The 19,384-nt window shown below is 39.9% G+C and overlaps 1 protein-coding gene and 1 long non-coding RNA gene across 2 annotated transcripts in view; one reads left to right on the plus strand and one right to left on the minus strand.

Annotated features, from left to right (window-relative positions):
- Positions 1-337: 337 nt before the first annotated feature.
- Positions 338-19,384, minus strand: part of LOC106724379 — a 68,757-nt gene continuing 49,710 nt past the window's right edge. The window contains exon 3 of the long non-coding RNA XR_001360150.1: positions 338-493. This is a non-coding gene — a long non-coding RNA (uncharacterized LOC106724379). The remainder of the gene's footprint in view (positions 494-19,384) is intronic.
- HECTD2 (HECT domain containing E3 ubiquitin protein ligase 2) overlaps positions 13,656-19,384 on the plus strand; it is a 46,720-nt gene continuing 40,991 nt past the window's right edge. Inside the window, exon 1 of the mRNA XM_014531584.1 lies at positions 13,656-13,796. The gene's annotated coding sequence lies outside the window, so the exon portion shown is untranslated. The remainder of the gene's footprint in view (positions 13,797-19,384) is intronic.

The raw sequence follows: 19,384 nt of genomic DNA on the forward strand, positions 1-19,384 counted from the left end.
CGGGCATGGGGAGGGAGGACCAGGGGCACCCAGGGGCCGTGTCTCCTCGGGGATCCCCCGGAATCCCCGGGTAGATGCGCCCAGGCCCCCTTCCCGGGGCCGAGTGAGAGCTCTGCCCTGTGGACCGCCGCGATCTCTTGGTCAGCGCACCTTCCACCCTCAGGAAATGGGGTGCCCGGGTCCGCGGGCCGTTTTCGGTTATTTTCTGGGTGGGAGGGAGCATTTTCTCTAAGGACCAGCACCTTGGAGTCGGCATTATCTGCCGGATGAGGATAAGGTGCCAGGCGGGCGGGAGTGGGTTTTCCACTGAGCTGTCTGCCTGCCTACCTTTGAGAAGCGGAGATTAGCCCTTTTCCTTCGCTTTTCCTTCCTTCCTCCTCTCGATTGAACAGGCTCCGCGGCGAGTTTCCACTTCAGTGAGACCTTCGCGTTGCTGTCGGGTGGTGGGAGGCAGATGCCTCGGTGATGGTTTTCTTCTTCATGTGGTACAGACCTGTGAGGGGAAGTGGAGAGGCCTTTTAACCTGTTTATTTAAACTCAAGTTGCCTAAACTTGACAGGGATGATTTCCCAGCTGGATTTTCCTTCTGTTTATTTGATGAGCGCTTTCAGGCTTCAATTACATTTTGCCAGATGATGTAATGGCACATCCCCGCTCCCGTTTTTACTGGTGGCTATGACTCTGGTTACCTGGGAGCTCACACACACACACACAAATCTCTGATTTTTATTTGAAATCACATTTAAACACTTTGAGAGTTTGCTTCGGTCCATTTAAAGATCATCACTTGTCATGCGGCTGCCAGTGACAAATAGGAAAAGTTTGGAGAGCATGACACATGTTTTTTATTCCTCCTTGCAATTCGTTTCTTAAAACCTCCCTCTTACGTGACTAAAAACTTAACTAAAATAACTCATTCTTCTTTAAAGTAGTGGGAATAATGTTTTGATTTGGTAGGTGTTTCAAAAATATCTAAGGGCCATGATAACTGGAAATTGTTAGGACGAACTCTTTACATGAAAGCAGTGCAGCAAAGTGGACAGTAATAAATGGCACATTTTAAAATGTGGGTCCAGATGATTGGTAAATTGGAGTTATGGTTAGGAATTACTTGGGGAAATGCTTTGAAGGAATATGTCACCCATCTGCTGGCAAAACCAGTTCCTTCTGTTGGTACCCCGGCCTCCAGGGCGGATCTACAGAGTTATTAACTTGCAACTAGCTTGTGTTTCCACAGTAGCTGTTCTAAATTGATTAAACAATGCATGCGCGTGCTTTCAGAAACAGGTATCTGGATGTAGGTCCTCAAGTGATCACCCTTCCAAAAATATTCACTTATCTTAGTATAACTGAAAACTTGAAGGTTTGGAATAAAAACTTGGAGAAATTGATGCAGTGTGCACACAGGTCTACAGACTGTTATCTGAAACCCTTGGAGCTTTGGAATTCAGAGTTTTCAGATTCTAGAAAGGTAATGTAGTACATATATAATATCCACCATAACACCCAATATTCACCATAATCAAGCATATTAACAGCTCTTCAGTGAAATGTGTGTGTGTGTTCATGCTAAATGAAGTGAAGAGTATAATTAGCTTAGTATCAGTTCAGATCAGGTTGGATTGTCAAAGAGCTCAACAAAGGTCTGTTTTGTCACCAAATGAGTTACAAAAACCTTTTAGTTTCAAGAGCTTATAGGATTTTGGAAGTGTGAACAACAGATTATGGACTTGTACTACTAGTCAAACAAAAGAAGAGTTCAAGTTTTTTTAAATTTTGACTTAAGCTCTGAAAAAACATAGGCTAAATTAGGAGAGAATGAGGATAAGTAGAAAAACTAGAGATTCTGAAGGCAATTTCTGGTACCTTAAAAGGTTTTTCAGGGATGGTAGCATTTTTTCCTTTCCTTTTTTTTTTTTTAAATGGCATTCAGAATTTATGGGTCTTTGAATTGACAGGTTTGCCATTAGCACCGATGTTTTGAATCATCACAGGAGGGAAAATGACTTATTCTCAGGTTTTGCAGCAAGAGTTAGAAGAGCAAGGGGGAAGATGAGGAACTTGATGATGATGATGAGGAGGAGGAGGAGGATATGTGTGTATGTGTATGTGTATGTGTGTGTATGTGTGTATTTGTCGAAGAGAGATTTCTAGAGCTGGAGTTCTGAGTTACAGCAGTGAAAAGCCTAAGTCAAGAAAATATGTGCTTGGTCCTCCAGGGCAAGGGAGCCAGGATAGCTGGGATGGTGACAGAGTTCACCAGCAGGTGAGGAAGGTCTTGGTGTGGGGGCAAGGAAAGGCAGCTAGTGTCTGGTTTGTTTTTCAGCCTTCACATGGATTAAACAGAGCTTCTAGAAGTTTGCTTAGGAACCTGATTGCCATCAATAACGTTTTTCTTTGTCATTTTATTTTTAAATATATATATATTTATTTAAACTTTTAGAAAGGAGAGGTAGAGAGAGGAAAGGAGAGGTAGAGAGAGTTAGAAACATCAATGATGAGAGAGAATCATTGATCAGCTGCCTCCTGCATGCCACTACTGGGGATTGAGCCTGCAACCCAGGCATGTGCCCTTGACCAGAATCAAACCTGGACCTTCAGTCCGCAGGCTGACACTATCCACTGAGCCAAACCAGCTAGGGCTAAAATATATTTTTATTGATTTCAGAGAGATAGAAACATCAACGATGAGAGAGAATAATTGATCAGCTGCCTCCTGCACACCCCTTACTGGGGAGCAAGCCCACAACCTAGGCATGTGCCCTGACCGGGAATTGAACCATGACCTCCTGGTTTGTAGGTAAAAACTCAGCCACTGAGCCACACCGGCCAGGTTCTTTGAGCCATTTTAGTGCTTCTTCCTTTTTACCCCAGGTTAACAGCTTTATGTAGATTGTGTTTATGACTTAAGTAATGCAGCCCTGCAGTACTAACTTTTTTCCAAAAATTATGTCATGTTTTAATGAAAGTTTGGAAATAATTTAGAGTGATAGTGCCCTAAAATAATTAGAAGGCCAGGCTGTGATGACTCTAATTAAGCCTAAAGAGTTAGGACTATATCCTGGAAGTTTAAAGACAGGTGCAGGGGTGGGGCTGACGGTGTTGGAAAGTGCAGACCTAAAGTGATCGATCCTAAGATCACCAAAGTGTGAAGGAAGTCCATTCTAGCCAGGAAATACCTAACACAAAGGTCTTAAAACTGACGGACCACAGAGTTACCTTGATGCATGTTAAAGTCCTAATTTACAGATCTCACGCTAGAGTACCTTGTTTTCAACCTTTGATACACAGAATAACCTAGGGCCGTGGTCGGCAAACTGAGGCTCGTGAGCCACATGCGGCTCTTTGGCCCCTTGAGTGTGGCTCTTCCTAAGCCTTAGGAGTACCCTAATTAAGTTAATAACAATGTACCTACCTATATAATTTAAGTTTAAAAAATTTGGCTCTCAAAGGAAATTTCAATCGTTGTACGATTGATATTTGGCTCTGTTGACTAATGAGTTTGCCGACCACTGACCTAGGGGAACTTTTAAAGCCATATTTATCCAGGCCCAAATGTAGGCCAATTATATCAATTTCTAGGCATGGGACTCAGGCATTTTTTAAAAATTTCAGGTGTTGCTAAGATGGAAAATTGACACTTCATGTACTGAATTAGAAGCTCTATGAAATCTGTATTTTAACCAGACTGCCCGAAGTCTACATGGTTTAGGGAGCAGCATTAGAAGTGGACTAGTGAAAGGTATGGAGGCACAGAAATCAGGTGTGGTGGGGGAATGGTGAGAACCAGCAGTTAAATCAGTTTGAGTTAGAGATGCCCAAGAGGCTCAAATTAGAGCCCTCACAGGACTGTCAGTGTTGGGGTTTGCCTTGCAGCTGTGGAGAGATGATGCCAGTCCACTGAGTGGAGAATATGGAATTTGAAATAGTGCATGAGGATGAAGGTCTGATGATGTAAATCAGGGGTCCTCAAACTTTTTAAACAGGGGGCCAGTTCACTGTCCCTCAGACCGTTGGAGGGCCGGACTATAGTTTTTAAAAAAAACTATGAACAAATTCCTATACACACTGCACATATCTTATTTTGAAGTAAAAAACCAAAACGGGAACAAATACAATACCTGTATTTGCATGTGGCCCACAGGCCGTAGTTTGAGGACCCCTGATGTAAATAGTGAATCTACTGAGGTTGACAGCTTAGAGTGGAGCTGAATATTATAAACTAGTTGCTGATGTAACACAGAAGTTAAAAAAATTGGTGGATGGGAAAGGAGAACATGGTCAAAGGAGGAGCAGAAATAACAGTGACAAGTGAGGATGAGTTTGTCTACTTCAACATTTACATCAGGTAAACAGGGAAGGGAGGTTTTCCACAGGATAGGGAGGCAAAGAATGAAGTCGGGTTTAAGAAAGAGCCCGATTTTACTTAGGTCAGGGAGGTGAAGGGCAAAGGAGGAAACCTTTTAAAGGAAAGTTGCCCACAGTGAAGACCAGGAGATGTGTCAAGTATGTGGACAGTGAGGGGAAGAGTTTGAGGGAAAGAATAAGGGTGTGCAGAGGATTGGATGGGAAGTCGGTAATAAGAATGAGAAGTCTGTATATGTTGTGTTGGATGTACATAAATGGGCTGTGGAGCCACTGGGCCAAAATGTAACTACCAGTTACCATCTATTGTTTAGCTTCTGGGTAGATGTTACAGAAAACACAAAGATAAGGGACTTTTTGTTTTTGTTTTGTTCTGTTTTTCAAAAAAGGTTCCAACTTCAGGGTAGGCAGGGCCAACATATGACATCACAAAGCAAAGCAGCGTGTGAAAGCCATAGAAACAGTTTGCACTAGAGGAAAACGGAGAGAGATCACTGTGTGCAGAGCTGTGCAGAAAGGCCTTGATGTAAAGGTAGTCATTTAAGCTGCTGGCCGTCGAAGGGTGATAGGACTTGGATGGGCAAAAGAAAGTGGGGAACAGCAATCCTGTGGGGAAAGCAACATGAACAAGGCTTAAAGGGGAGAACTAGGGAGTAATAAAGCAAGCCCAATGGAAGCATACTGGGACTGTGTGGGAAGTGGGTAGGATTGCATGGGGGCTGGAGCTAGATCACCAGGCAGAGAAATTTGGACATTTTTTTCCTGTGGTTAGTGGGAAGCCATTGGAGTTTCTTAAATAACGGAACAACATAATGAAACCAGTGGTAATGGGTGGAGGTACTTAGACTGGAGGGGGGCGAGGAGGGAGAGTGTGAAGGGAGGAGCTTTGTAGTTAATTCCTGAATTGATGGGTACATCCACTAGGGTGGTAGCCATGTGATCAAGTGTGAGGGATGGAAGAATCTTTATGATGTGGAACCTAGCTAGATAACAGGAATGAAAGAGAAGGAAGCTTAATAAAGAGAAAAGATGCTAGAGTTTCCAGACGAGTTCTGTTAGAGAAAAATGTTCACATAAAAAGGCAATCCAGCCCTAACCGGTTTGGCTCAGTGGATAGAGCGTCGGCCTGCGGACTCAAGGGTCCCAGGTTCAATTCCGGTCAAGGGCATGTACCTTGGTTGCGGGCACATCCCCGGTGGGGAGTGTGCAGGAGGCAGCTGATCGATGTTTCTCTCTCATCGATGTTTCTAACTCTCTATCCCTCTCCCTTCCTCTCTGTAAAAATAAATAAAAAATATATATATTTTTAAAAAGGCAATCCAGCCAACATTACTACAAATAAACATATGTACGTGTGAACTTACATAAACCATGCCCATATAGGTGTCTGAAACATCTCATACACGGAAAATCTTGTGCCTTTTGTCCATTATGTTCTAAACAACAGGTGAGATGACAAAGACTGAAAGTTATAGGGGCGAAGGTGTTTTAAGCAATTTAGTAAGCCATGGATATTATAAGAATATATCATATATGATATATATGTGATATATTACAAAATATATCATATAAAAATATGTTATATATTATATATTACTAGAGGCCCGATGCACAAAGATTCGTGCAAGAATGGGCCTTCCTTCCCCTGGCTGCTGGCACCACCTTTGCTCTGGCCGGAGCCGCCTTTCTGCCTTCCTACACTGCCCAGAGGCCCAGAGTGGCTGGGGTGGTATGGAACACCTGCGTCGTCTCCTCAGCGCCTGCGTATGCAAATTAACCCGCCATCTTTGTTGGGTTAGTTTGCATACGCACTCCTGATTGGCTGGTGGGCGTCACAAAGGTATGGTCAATTTGCATCTTTCTCTTTTATTACTATAGATAAAAATATATCATTCCTTGCTACCCTATCCTGTGGAAAACCTCCCTTCCCAGTTTACCTGATAATCATATATATTTCTCTGCTTTTTCTCCTGTTTTTTTTTTCTAGTATTATAGTTTAGTCTTTGGGTGACAGATCCTTTCTTGCATTGCAGAAATGTTAGATTCCTAAGCTTCATATGAATAACTAGTTGTTCCTAAGTTAATATTTGTAACTTGGTGACATTTTGTAAGCAGTCAGTAAACATTGGGGGGGGGGTGAGTGCCTCTTAAAAATAAAAATCACTGACATTTTACTAATTCAGTTGAATTGCAGTCCATCTGAAGTTTGAGCCTAGTCACTAAAGAAAGCTGTATTTCAAATTAACTTGGTTTTGACCCACATTTTTCTATTAAAGAACAAGAAATTGGTGAGGAATGGTGACTGCATCAAATCACGTTTTAAAAGTATTTTACCGCATATGGTAATCTATTGATGCAGTTTCTTCTTTTCCTATGTTATAAATTAAGTGAATAAAACCTCCCATGCCACCTTGCCTTCCTGATAAGTCTTGAAATTTCTGAGTTTCAGGATCAACATTTCTTTTATATTAAGTCAGGTTAATTTTCAGTTATCTATAAGATTGATTGTATTGTGATGTTTTTGGTGTTAGAATTTTGTTTCAGAATCCACATCCTTATCTCAGCCTAGTCTCCTGTGAAAGATGTGGTTTCTTTCACCTAAAGAAAGCAACTCCTCTTGGGCTGGTGTTATTTAGATTGGGAGGGAAGTTCTCACCTTGAAAGTAGCTAACTTTTCACATCTCACTAGAAGGATGTAGAATAAAGCCTCAGCATCCCAACTGTGAAAACACATACAAGAAAGAAAAACAAAACAACTTGACCCAGTAGCAGGACCTAAAAATAGTCTCCTTTATAGACTCTAAATACAGTGGAGGCTTCTCATCTGATGTGACCCCAACTGGTAGTTTAGGTTAGTTTATTTAAAAAGCTGCTAAAACAGTTTCTTATGTGCTTTTTATTTTAACCTAAAACATAAAAATATTTTTTCACCAATCTTTTAACACAATAACCTTTGCTCAGTATCTCAGGAAGCCACTCACTCTTCTTTTAAAAAAAATTGTTTTGAGAGAGAGGGGGGAAGAGAGAGAGAGAGAGAGAGAGAGAGAGAGAGAAATTTGTTGTTCCACTTATTTATGCATTCATTTGTTGATTCTTGTATGTGCCTGACCAGGAATTGAATCCTCAACCTTGGTATATCGAGATGACGCTCTGCCCAACTGAGCTCCTGGGCCAGGGCCTACTCTTTTGTAAAGTAGTTTTTCTGTGCATCACAGATAGTCCCTGGACTTATTGGGATGGAAGCAAGTAACTTATTGCTAAAATATTCATCTTTGGATTTGAAAACTAAATTTCACTGAGGTGTGGCCAAAAGTGTTCAGATTGCCATTGTCTTTACGTACACATCAGAAATTACCAAAGCAGGAAACTCAGTTCTTTTTCATTCAGACATCTTTTATTCTTTGTCTTTTGAGTATTTTATACCATATTTAAATTTGTTACCTTTCCAGCAAATCCCTTCTTCCAAAATAATGCAGGACATTGTGAATCAGAATATTAATTCTGTTCTTTTTTCCTAAAGGTATATGTTGGGTTGGATCTAGTTTAGGAAAATCTATCTAGATCAGCTCTGTCCAATTAGAATAATGTGAATCACAAGTGTATTTTAGAATTTTCTAATAGCCAGCTCTGGCCGATGTGGCTCAGTGTTTGGAGCATGGTCCCATGCACCAAAGGGTCATGGGTTTGATTCCTGGTCAGGGCATGTACCTAGGAGTCAACCAATCAATGTTTTTCACATCAATGTTTCTCTCTCTCTCCCATCCTAAAAATCAATTTAAGAAAAACAAAACAAAAAAATTTAATGAAAAAAATTTTCTAATAGCCACATTAAAAGGAATAACAATGAAGAGGTAAAATGATTTTAATAATGTATTTTTTAATCCAACATATCCAGAAATTTACCATTTCAACGCTTAATCATTATAGATGCATAGTAAGGTATTTTACCTCTTTTTATACTAAGTCCTTGAACACTGTATTTTACACTTACTAGTTATCTCACTTTGCACTAGCACATTTCAAGTGCTCAACAGTCAACACTAATGGCAAATGGCTACATTACACAGTGCAGATATAAATTACATCTTCTTCCCAAGATTTCTTAGATTCATTCTTAGTCCTAATTACCCTTTATCCCTATTGTGGCAGTCCTGAAAGTGTGACCCTCCACATCCTATATAATAAAAGCCTAATATGCTAAGTGTGTGGTCAACTGGTTGGCCGTTCAACCAATCAAAGTGTAATATGCTAATGATATGCTAAGGCTGCTCAACCACTCGCTATGATGCACACTGACCACCAGGGGGAAGACAGTTGATCGGTCGACCAGTTGCTATGATGTGCACTGACCACCAGGGGGCAGACGCTCCAACCAGTAGGTTAGCTTGCTGCTGGGGTCCGGCTGATCAGGACTGAGCTAGATGGGCCAGACATGCCCTGGAGCCCTCCCGCAGTCCCTCCCCGCCTGGCCAATATCCCATGTCTCTCCCCCGGCCCCAATCATGCACCAGTGGGGTCCCTCGGTCTGGCCTGTGCCCTCTCGCAATCCGGGACCCCTCGGGGGATGTCGGAGAGCTGGTTTCAGCCTGATCCCACAGGGGGAGTGCCACTCAGCCAGAAGCTGGGCTCAAGGCTGGCAAGCGCAGCGGCGGTGGCGGGAGCCTCTCCCGCCTCCGCAGCAGCACTAAGAATGTCCGACTGCTGGCTTCAGCCTGCTCCCCCTGGGGAGTGGGCCTACGCCATCAGTTGGACATCCTCTGAGGACTCCTGGACTGAGAGAGGGTACAGGCTGGGCTGAGGGACACCCCCTACCCCCGGAGTGCATGAATTTCGTGCACTGGGTCTCTAGTCCTTTTATAAGTCCTTGAGGTCAAACTACTTTTACAAAGATACAGAGAGGTTATTTGTCTTATTCCTGCTCATTCTCTCAGGAGTTGACAGTGTAGTTTTCTAGAGGCTACATGACTTGTGATATTGCCAAACTGAGTGCGGAAGCAGATGTTAAGAATCCAGCTGTCTTCTATTCAACCAGGTGTTACAAATTCTTCTGAAATTGAACATGTCCTGGTGACTCAATCCTCTTTGACACCTGGCATGCAGACAGCTGAGCCAGTGCAGTCCATCTCCCTATGCATTTGTTACATGCTGTCTCTTCAGTAAATAAAACCTCCAGTCTGACCTGTCTAAATAGATAGCTAGACTGCAACGCTAATTTTCACTTGATATAATTTAAAATGGAAGCATTTCCAGCTTGTTTGCAAAGCTAGTAGTTTAAAATGTTATAATTAATGAATTTTATAGACATAGAAATTCAATTTAAAATATTTTAATTCGGAGACTCTAATATAATGAGATATTATGACTTTTAAAAGTTTCATTAGGGAACAGAACCAGCAATTATTCCTGTATCAAATTGTTAGAGAATGTGAACAGAGCCCTGGCCGGTGTGGCTTGAACAGAAATGTTTTATCTTCTAAGGCAGCTTTTGGAGATAGAAGATGAACAAAGTAAATTATACTAAAATATTGAATATAATAGAGCTTGGTGTTCAATACAAAAGCTATTGTGGCAAACCATGAATAACCTTATTGGGGTCTGATAGAAAAATATAAAATTTAACTCAGATATAATCTGTTCCTCAGTAAAGGTTTAAAGTAGGAACTAGTGTATCAAAATAAAATGTTAAATAAGGTTGATAATATTTAATTATGTGTTAGCAGGGGCAGAACTGGTACTCTAAGTATTTGTTTATTTAAATTTTTTGAAATTATAATCTTACCTATAAGCTGTGTGATTATACTAGTATAGTCAGAAAGACCATTCAGGTCTATGTTAGGTACTTGTGATATATGAACATGAAATTTTTCTGCTGTTTATTAAACTCTTGGTCAGCCCTTGCTTAGAGAGTCATTTGTTATGCCAGGTTTAAATATTTTGCGTTTTTTTCCTCAATGAATTCTTAGAGTGTTTCCCCCACTGTGTTCCTTGTTTGTACTTATCTTCAACCTATAAAAGCTGGTTGGGTATCCTGCTACTCTCTGTTCTTCAGCACATCCAGCCCGTATTTGTAGACTGCGCACATTCCAGGACTTCATCTGGAGTGCTCTCCTTCTGAGGGACTCAGATAACACTTCCAAACTCCCAGGAAACCAGATGTAATAACTGTGGTAGATGCAATTCTTAGAAGACTTGTAATGTTCTCTAACGTTTAATTTAGTCTGAGGTTTGATGTAATATTAATACCAAATAACTTCTTGATTTGATTCTCTAATTTTTAGCTAATCGGTTTACCGTCGCACAACATACTGCCCTGCTTTTCCTCATGAAAAGTCTTGGGTTATGTCTAAGATTTCTCTTGTGCAAGCTAGTATGGAGCAACTGCCATTGTGAGGGTTTGCTTTTATTCATCTATAGTAGTGCACTGTCCACCTAAGAAACTGTGCATAATTAATTGCATGTCATCTCAAGGATAAAGTATCAAGAGCACAGTCACCTTACAAACAAGAGACTAACTGGGCCAAGGATTTTGTTTCATGTTGTTTAAGTTTTTTTTTATTACAAGGAACAGGAAATCAGGCCATTTATGCCTCCTTTTGGGAAAAATGAGATTTAATGAAATGATGATGTGGATTGGGACCATAAAGCAAACACGAACAAAAACTGGCTGTTCTCTGTGCCTCTGCTGTTCTCACTCTTGGTTGATCACTTATTTCCATGTTCCTCCATCGAAAATTTAGAAAAAACTCTTCTAATTGACATCCCAGGAAGTATCAATGTCCTTTATCCCAGGCTACCTACTGTGTAGCCTACAGATGATGCCTTTCAGTTGAGTGCCTATCTGCTCCAATCCATGGCCATTCTTGCACAAAGAACAGCAGTGATGCTATGGGGACCATAGAAGCAAACATTGGATTTGGCAGCTGTGTCTCTTCCCTCAAACCTTTGTACCTTCCAGCCACTGGCCTATCTCCCCTTCCATAAAGCTTCTGTACAGAGCAACCCTGCTCATTGCTTTCATCTTCTAAGTTCCCACTCATTTGTCCATCCATTTCATAGTAGTTTCTGCCACCCATCCCCCTGAATCTGTTGTCTCCACTGTCCCCATGATTTCATAGTTGCTCATTCTTGAGACCTAACCACTTTTCATCATGTGACACTATTGACCACTTTTTTCTTGAAACTTTATCCTTTCCTAGTTTTTAATACCATGCCTTTTTGGATATCTTATCTCTTTGGCCATTCATTCTTAATCTTTGTCAGCTCAGATTATACATCCCAATATTTCCCATGGTTCTGACCTTGTATTAGTTTTGCATAACAGTTGCTACATAACAGCAGAATAATGATGACCCTATCAATTAGAAATATATCATTATTTTGGTGTGAGAAGCATGCTTTTGCCTAATGAGCATTAGTTCCTTTTCTAGTCATTTATAAATCATCCTATATAATAAAAGCCTAACATGCAAATTGACCGAATGGCAGAACGACCAGTCACTATGATGCACACTGACCACCAGGGGGCAGACGCTCAATGCAGGAGCTGCCCCCTGGTGGTCACTGCACTCCCACAGGGGGAGTGCTGCTCAACAAGAAGCCGGGCTCATGGCTGGCGAGCATAGCGGCAGTGGCGGGAGCTTCTCCCGCCTCTGCTGCAGGCGGGTGGTAAGGTTTGAGGAGTCCCAGACTGCAAGAGCCCCAAACTGCGAGAGGAATGTCCCAAGGGGTCCTGGACTGCGAGAGGGCGCAGGCTGGGCTGAGGGAACCCCCTCCCCAGCCAATGCATGAATCTCGTGCACCAGGCCTCTAGTATTTATATAAACTAGTCTAGAATTTTCTCCAAGTTTTTACATATTCTTAAATTATATGCCTTCTTTATGGTGAGATGTCAAAATATGTCTAGTCTTCTGAAATCTGAAATAAAGCATCTTACTTTGTTTATTCCTTTTTTTAAAAAAAAATTTATGGATGGTTCTCTGATTCTCTTTACACTTTACATTCAGACCTGAACTAGCTGTTACCATTTTGCCAGCTTTGGCCCAGGCTGCTGTTGTTCTTCATTCCCTGTTACTACGGTCTCAGTTCAGACTTCATTTCTTCCAATAGGTCTGGTCTAGCTTCTTGTATTAACTCCTCTTCAGTCTATTCCCTACACTGCTGCCAGAGTGATTTTTCTAAGGTATGGATGTGATCATGTCATGCCCTGCTTCTAAGTTCTCACTGATTTTTCTCTGTCCCCTTCCAGGGTAAATCTGTATTCCACAGCCTGAAGGCTTCAGGATAAAGTCCCTGCCTACCTTTCCAGTCTCATATCACTGGGCCATTCTCTGTTTCATATTCTATATTCTAACTACACTGATTTCTAAATCCTATTACTGCTCAGTCTTAGGTAACATCTATGACAGTTATCAATGAAAAAAACATCCTTAATATATTAAATTATTGTAGATATTTATAGCTAAGTTAACAAAGGGATTACTGAGGGGCCATTCATTGACTTCATTTTTCCAAATGTGTTATTTTTGTTAATGAGCATGTATAAATGAAGTCTACAGTGTATCAAATTTGGTATTTGTTTCCACTATTATTTAAGATGTTCTGATAGAACAAAACATACAAATGAGCAACTTGGCCCAGTAGTTAAAAATCCTTACTTAAATATTCTAATATTTATATCAAGGAAAGATTTCCTTTTTCAAATGTATAGTTTATTTTGGTTTTATTTTCTTAATCAACATACTAGTTCTGTGAACTTGAGCATATTGCTTCAATTTACCAACATTATGCAAATAATGTTATTTACCAAGTTTATCTTTTTACCTGAACTTTTAAAATTGCATCAAAGGACAAGAAAACCTTCAATGAATCGACCTGTGAAGTATCACATGCATGTTAACTATTGAAAATATTTGTGGAGGTCAGAAAAACTGTGTTACCTAAATACACAGTTAAAATAGCAGTTAACATGAATGGAGTGTGTACTTTGTATAAGGAGCTGTGCTAATTATTTTATGTGCATTATCTCAGTTTAACTTCACAATAACTCAGTAAGGAAAGTACTATTATTATCCCCATTTCCAAACGTTATTAATTTATAAGCAGTTAGATGATATGACTATTTTCATTTTATACCTAAAACAATTTAGTCCCAGAAAAGGTAAGTCAATGTTATATACATGTTTTGTCTATCTATCCAATATCATCAGATTAAAATCTCTATTATAAATGTTTATGATTTCTGTAATAAAATAAATATAGCTAGTAGGAATTTTGCTGCAATGTTACCTTTTTGGGTTTTTAGGGTTTGGACAGAGGATCCAAAGGCCAAATTTCGACTTTCAGCAGTTCTGTTTCAACTGTCAGCCAGAAGCAAGAAGCCGCTGAAAACAGAAGTTCACCCACACACCCTGCTTTCCCTAACATCAAGAACGGTAAAATAAACAAATTTTATAATTATTCATAGTATACATAATCTGAATATCCTGGCTGACAGTATACTTTTAAACTATTGAAAGAATAGTTTTTAATTACCCAGCATTGTTCTGATAGGTCTAGTTAGTTAATACAATGAGAAAAATATATAAACTGTGTAAATATTTACAGAAAGGAGCAAAATCATTATTTTTGAGTGGTTGTTATATAGAGTAAGAGAGTGAAATACAAAGCTTATGAATAATAAGGAAGTTTGGTTAGGGAGCCAGACACAATGCAAATATATAAAAACAATAGATTTCCTTTATTTGAGCAGTAATCAATTAGAAGACTTGACGGAAATCATATTGAATACTTAGAAATAAACCTAAAAGAAAGTGAGCAGAACCTAAATGAGAAAAACTATAAAACTTTACCAAAAGACTAAAAGGTGGTGTGAAAGGAAAAATTTAACGTAAATATTATAGCAATGTCAGGTACACCCAATGTGCTCTCTATGTTTAGTAAATTTTCAACAGTTTTTTTTTTGGGGGGGGGGGACTTAGGAAAATGATGCTCAATTTGATCTATCAGAATAAATATCTGGGAGGATGCAAGAAAAAATGAGGGGTGAGCTCAACCATCGTCGAACCATATATTATAGAGCTTTGCTACTGATAACACAATCACCAAGAGAGCCAACCAGATGGAAATAGATCAGTAAAGAATGTTGAACACAAATGGTATTAAATTATTTTAAAAATGGAATTAGGCCAATGTGCTAAGCTGTTGAAAACAGTAACTTTAGATTAAAAAATACACACACACACACACACACACACACACACACATATATATATACATATATCTATACAGTATATATACTAGAACACAGGAAATTGTTTTTATAATAAAATTCTTGGAATGACAACAATGCCAATGGCCATAAAACAATGCCAAAAGCCATAAAAAATTGGTAAGTTTGAAAACATAAGAAAATTTAAAACTTCTATAGGAATTTAAAAAGTCATAAAGTTAGCCCGGCCATTGTGGATCAGTGGTTAAGCATCTACCTATGACTCACGAGGTGACAGTTCAATTCCCAGTCAGGGCACATGCCTGGGTTTCGAGCTGGATCCCCAATAAGGGGCATGCAGGAGGCAGCTGATCAAGGATTCTCTCTCATCACTGATATTTCTATCACTTTTCCCCTCTTCCTCTCTGAAATCAGTAAAAATACATATATTTTTTAAAGTCAAAAAGTTTAAGTTCAAGCATCTCAGTCAGTGAAAAACGTATCCTTGACTCATAAAGATCATGAATATATCTGTAAAATAAGCATTCCATTAGAAAAGAGGCAAAGGGTAGGAACAGACTAATCAAAGCAGGAAATATGGACAATTCATACACATGTGCAAGGATGCTTAGTCTCACCAGTATTTAAAGAAGTACAAATTAAAACAAGGATTCACAGTTCCCAACTCATTTGCAGAGAATGAAAGGATTTATATCTGTATTACTGTCTGAAGAGCATGAAAATTGGCACTTTTATGAGTGGAGCGCTTGAAAATTGATTTAAAAAAAAACTCTCTGGAGGGCAAATATTGACCTATACTCAGTTTTTTAAATGTTCATATACTCACTGACCCAGTAATTTCATTTCTAGGAATTTATTTTAAGGAAATAGTGTAACATAGTGTAACATGGAAAGAATGTACATTATTTATAATAGTTATATTTAAAGCAATCTAAATGAATGGGCTAACTAAATTATGGTAATCCATTGTAAACACTATGCTTCTATCAAGAAAAATGTGGTATGTATATAAAGTATCAAGGAGAAATGCCTTCAGTACATTGTAAAATGAAAAATGCAAGTTATATACTAACAGGTGAAACATGACTCCAATTTTTTCAAGTCTAGGCAAATCTTTTTTACTTTTTTGACCATACTGTATAAAGAGGTAACAGAAACCATTCCATTAGTGGCTTCCTCAGAAAAAGTGGGATTGGGTGCATATTATTAATATGTTCTATTTCTATGTACAACTCTATATAGTTTTATCACAGAAAATGTACATCACTTGCATAATTTTAAGTACCCCTTGCTCTGTAGCAAGACAAAACAAATCTGCAAAAGTGTAAATGTCCCTCACACCCGAACAGAACAAAACAAACCTAGAAATGTTTATGGACATAGTTTCCGGTAAATTGACTGTGTCCATAAACTGCATGTGGTGTCGGTTACTTCTGCACAGGTTTTTTGTGAACACTTCAAGTTGGTACTGAACCTATGCTATACTGTTTCAGGGTAGTATTTACATTATCCCATAACCTCCTTTGGGTGGACTGTTGATTCAGATTTCTTAGCCCCTGATTCCACACTGATTCCTATCATCTGTTCTGTCTGTACTAGTATCTTGGTCTCTGAACCCAACTTGCTAACTTGTATGCCCACACGCTGCCTGCCGCCTCCTTGGGTGGAAGTATTGACTCTGAATATGTCCACTTACTTGAGCTCCCACCACGTGTGGGCTTCCTTCTCCCCCTCATCTGCACCAGTCTTGCGGAGTCTCGATGCAGTCCTAACAGAAACTGGAGTATTTGTACATGCCAGACTAGAGGAATAGACCTCTTAGCAGACTTCCTTTACCTCCTTGGAGCTCCTAGTGCTGATTTCTCCTAGCTGTTCTGTCCGGATGCCACCTGAATTCCGGTGTGGCATGGAGTTAGTATGTCAGGACTACTGCAGAAAGAATTCTTTTACGGAAGGGGAATTAGACTAAGTCTTCCAAAAGTAAACATGTTTGTAATTCCTTGATCTTTTGGGAAGCCTCTCTTACTTGCCAATAACGTTCTTTCAACGATGCATCATTCCTGGCAGTTAGTACAGCTTTCTTCCCTCTTCTCTGATAGCAAGACCTGTGCCTGGTATTTTCTAACAGCTTGTCGCCCCGTCTGATCTTCAAGTGGGATGAGAGAAGCTGCAAAAGCCCAGCGTGGGCTTGCCTAGCAGCTGAGGGATGCCTTTCCTCCTGTAGACTACATGACGTGGTATGCCTGTGGAGTTGGCTGTCCTTTTCAAGATCAGCAAGTGTGGGAGTTTTACCTACTATAACAGCTGCCGGGATGATACATCTTTAGAGAAACAGTGTACATGAGAAGTAATGGGGGAGGGGGTAGCACTAACTTCTCTCTTACTCTTTTGTATCCTCCTTTCTAACGTGATTATGCCCCTTTCAGACTTATTTAAAACTTCTTTAAACAGCACAGAACATCTTTAAAAGAAATGAATCCATTTCTCCCTAAACCTTTAAAAATATCTTTGCACTCCTGGGTCATTCAGTAAAGAATAGACACGAACTCTGACACTCATGTCAGGGGCCCTGCTCCTCTCCCCACTCAGTCTATCTCGCGAGTTTACTCTAGAAGAGCCCTGCGTGACATAAAGTACAGTTCACACACTCTGGAGAAAGGCATCTTGTGACCTTTGCCACGCTGAGAGCCAAGGGAGGACAGAGTGGCCTTTGGCTCAAATAGTGATCAGATCTGGGTATGGGGGCCTGCGACCTATTCGCAGGTGAAGTACCACAGCGTTTCACAGTTTCTCCAAGAGCAACTTGAGAGGCAGATGGGGAAACAAGCTGTTAGAAGAAACCCTGCACAGGACTTGCTGTCTGGGGAGAGCAAGGGACTTGCAATACAGTAGTTGCTTTCAGATTCCTGTCCAAGACCTCACATGACCCCATCTCCAGGTTTCCCTGGAGAATGAATGGATTTTGGACTAAATCTCGTAGATCCTTCCCTAGGTCAGAGTGAGTACCTTGCACGTGGCTTTGCTTAACCCAGGCCCTGGGAGAGGTGTTTCTATCAAGAACTCAGAATAGCTTGCTGCATTTAGTTATTTACCTGTCTATCTCTTTACTGGTTTGTAAGTGCCCTAAGTTTTTCTTTTGGAGAGGGAAAGGGCCATCCTTTTATTTTTTTTATATTAAAGTTAATATTTTGAATAGGTAACACATTTATGTGTTTCAAGAATCAAAATCATAAAAATAGGTGTTTCAGATGTCTCACTTTCATCCTCTTCCCTGCTGTCTTTTGTATTCTTTCCTGTGTTTTTTTTTATAAAAATGAAAACATGTAAATATATACTCTCATTTTCCACCTTTTCTTAATGAAACAATAACTACATACACATTGTCCAGCACCTTATTTTTTTTTTAGTTTTGTATGCTGGATATCTTTCCATAGCAGGACATAAGGAGCTTCCTTATTCTTTTTTACAACCATATTGCATTGTACTGGACATACTAAAACTTATCTAACAAGATCCTATTAAAAGAGATTAGTTGTGTTCATTCTTTTGCTATTGTAAACAATGCCACAATGAATGACTCTATACATGTCATTTTGTTCATATATAGGTGTATCTATAGGATATTTCTAGAAGTCGGATTGTTGGGTCCGAGAGTAAATGCATTTACATCTACTTGAGTGTTGAATTCACCTGTGTATCTCCAGGATCCAGATCCCCTGGTACATGGAGTCTTTACTCGGTGCTGCAAATGACTTACTCAGTGAGGAAGTTTATGGGGGCACTTTTTCTGGGTTTCTGGTCAGTTTGTCCTGTTGGAATGTCAAACCCATCTCAAGGCTATAATAAATTCTCTAAGTTATGTCAGAGTAAGGCATCTATTCCATTAGAGATAACCTTCTATGAAGAGGACTTTGGATATTTTTATAACTAGACCCATACAAGAACATTTCACCTATGCTTTTGTTGTGGTTTTACAAACACACACATCACTTAGCTTAGTAAAAATTACATCTCCCCAAACCAGTGAATGTACCGCTTTATTTGGCTCTGATGGCTAACATCCTGTGAGTCAGAGTCTTTTCCCCCTCTTCCTTCCTTTCTCTCTCCCACTTCAATTTTATTTCTTTCCAAATGTTCAGAAAAGTCCTCCTATAGAGTGATATAAACACCAACTGTGATGAGTAATCCACTCTGGTCTCTCCCGGTTTCAGCTCCCTGCCACTACTAAGTAGTCAAAAGCCAAACCAAGGTACAGTGGGGCCTTGACTTACGAGTTTAATTCGTTCCGAGACTGAGCTCGTTAAGGAGCTCGTTAACTCAAATTACTCTGTCAACTCAATGCAAAAAATCAGCCAAGAAACAGCTGGTATCTCAAAAAACTCGTTAGTCGGGACACTCGTAAGTCAAGGCCCCACTGTACTGAACTACCTACTCCTAGTAATTGGCACCGTGACCCCTGACAAACTTAGTTCTCATGACCTTCATTTATTGAAAGAGGAAATGGGGCACTAAGTTATAAAATACCCTTCTACACCTAAGTTTTATGATTTAGAGCAATGATGGCGAACCTTTGAGCTCGGCGTGTCAGCATTTTGAAAAACCCTAACTTAACTCTGGTGCCGTGTCACATATAGAAATTTTTTGATATTTGCAACCATAGTAAAACAAAGACTTATATTTTTGATATTTATTTTATATATTTAAATGCCATTTAACAAAGAAAAATCAACCAAAAAAAAGGAGTTTGCGTGTCACCTCTGACACACGTGTCATAGGTTCACCATCACTGGC

The sequence above is a fragment of the Myotis brandtii genome, unplaced genomic scaffold (assembly GCF_000412655.1).
Source record: "Myotis brandtii unplaced genomic scaffold, ASM41265v1 scaffold810, whole genome shotgun sequence".
Taxonomy (NCBI): Eukaryota; Metazoa; Chordata; class Mammalia; order Chiroptera; family Vespertilionidae; genus Myotis; species Myotis brandtii.